The following is a 2,500-nucleotide window of genomic DNA, read 5'->3' as shown; positions in this document are numbered from 1 at the left end:
CACACACACACACACACACACACACACACATATATATATATATATATATATAAATATATATATACTATATATACATATACATATATATATATATATACATATATATATATATATATATATATACATATATATAACATATATATATATATATAATTATTGATAAACTGTCATATAATATTTATAATAGATGTCTGATGACATGTAAAAACATATATGTATAATAACTTACATACATATACATAATACAGGAGGAAAGTTAGAATACTAATACAAATAATTATGATAAGGTAGAACATCAATACAGGTAAACCTAAAATAGGTGTTAAAAAGAAGAACAGAATATTTCAACTAGTAGACCTTATTCCTCAAGCTCTTGATTTGCTGTGTGAAAACAGTAACCATAGGAGTGGGATGTGTTTTTGCAGGCTATATACAGGGGCGTGGACGAGGAATAATTGTTCAAGAGGAACAAGCTTCTTGATTAACAACGATTCAAGAATGGGGAGGTGGTGTTCGTATTCGGCTGGTTAACTTATTATAATCTTAAAATATTTATAGTTTTATTTGGTTTTATAGTATTATATGATTTCAATATCTGATGTTTTAGGATTGACAGCACGCAGTGCAGGCACTTTAACGCCAGTATATGCGTCATCTGACTTGAAGCAGTCGGCGTGCGTTTCCACGTATGTCATAAGCAATGGCATTGTATAAGTAAATAAATAAAACAACTTACCGGATTAAAATTAAGGTGCAGTTTTTTTTTTTGTGACGAAACATAACCGATAGTTCTTGGGTTCTTGAATATGAGCTACATATGAGCTTCTGTCAACTGCAGGAAATAATTCGTTAAAATCCTTTTCATTGGGCAGAAAGAGGTGTCATGCGTGAATGAAAACTTTATGTGCCAAGTGTGGCAGCAGGAGGGAAGGAGACTTACAATGTTTTTCTTAATATATTTTAAAATAAATGGATGGATAGATGGATTTGAAATAATCATAGAGAAAACCTATTTCTGAAAAGATTCCAATCGGATGTACTGTAAGTGGATTATCTGTGGAGGAGAGGACAGGGAATTCAATTTGAAATGATAAAACACGAACTGTAAAAATTCTTTCCACGACCAGTAAAGGTTTTCTTCCGGAACACACCAGTATGAAATCTATTGTCATCACGGATGACGATGGTGTCTAAAAAGGATAATTGGTAATTATTTTCTAATTCATAAGTAAGTTTAATGTTATTATGAAGTGAATTAGCATACTGTAAAAACTGGTCACAGTGGTAACCGTCTTTGAAAAGGACAAAAGTGTCGTCAACATAACAGTGAAGTACTTTTTACCAAACTGAAAAATGTTCCTTTGAATCCTAACCTGTCAAAATTGTAAACCGAACTGTCCGCTTGCGCACATACTAATTACCACAAACAGAAAATTAGATGGGCCCCTTTCTTTAATAAAGATGACCTAAATACCCTTCAGAAATTAAGAAAATACAATAACTTAATATTTTCCAAACCAGATAAAGGTAATGGTGCAGTTATTTTAAAGAGTTGATTATATAAAATAAATGCAAAATATACTCACTGATGTTTTTACATTTCAGAAAATTGGTAACAAAGATTTTAAACTTATTTTTGAGAAAGAGGACAAACTTAACCGTCTTTTTGAGATTAAAGAAATAAACAGGTTATTACTCAAACTACTTATGATGAGCTTTTCGTCACTGGATCATCTCATGGTATCATGTATGGCCTCCCCAAAATACATAAAGAAAACGTACCTATGGGGCCAATTCTTTCTTCATATACTACACCCAACTACAAAATCGCAAAATACATAGTCCCTCTCTTGGAAAACTCTCTCAGAAATTAATTTACTATTAACAGTTCCTTAGAATTGAAAAATAATATTTTATGTCAAGATTCCGATCTGGTCATGGCCAGTTTTGACGTAGAATCAGTATTCACTAATATACCAGTGGAGGAAACGATCGATTATATTTTGGATACTAATTTTAATGATCAGGACAATGTGTACACGGTTTTAACCGTTTACCTTTTAAAGAGATGTTGGAGTTGGCGGTGCGGGACACGTCCTTTGTGTTTAATGATGAAGTTACATGTAAGTGGAAGGTGTAGGGATGGTTAACCCATTAAGCTGCATTTTTGTTGATATTTTTATGCAAAAATTCGGGAGAGAGCTGCTGTGCACCTGTCCCTCTGTATTTAAGCCTTTATTTTATCGCCGTTATGTTGACGACACTTTTGTCCTTTTCAAAGACGGTTACCACTGTGACCAGTTTTCACAGTATGCTAAATCACTTCATAATAACATTAAATTTACTTATGAATTAGAAAATAACAACCAATTATCATTTTTAGACACCATCGTCATCCGTGATGACAATAGATTTCATACTGGTGTGTTCCGGAAGAAAACCTTTACTGGTTTTGGACAGAATTTTTACAATTCGTGTTTTTATCATTTTAAATTGAATT

This window comes from Macrobrachium rosenbergii, chromosome 2 (genome assembly GCF_040412425.1).
Source record: "Macrobrachium rosenbergii isolate ZJJX-2024 chromosome 2, ASM4041242v1, whole genome shotgun sequence".
NCBI lineage: Eukaryota > Metazoa > Arthropoda > Malacostraca > Decapoda > Palaemonidae > Macrobrachium > Macrobrachium rosenbergii.
The sequence above is the reverse complement of the archived record's forward strand: the minus strand, read 5'-3'. Positions refer to the sequence as shown.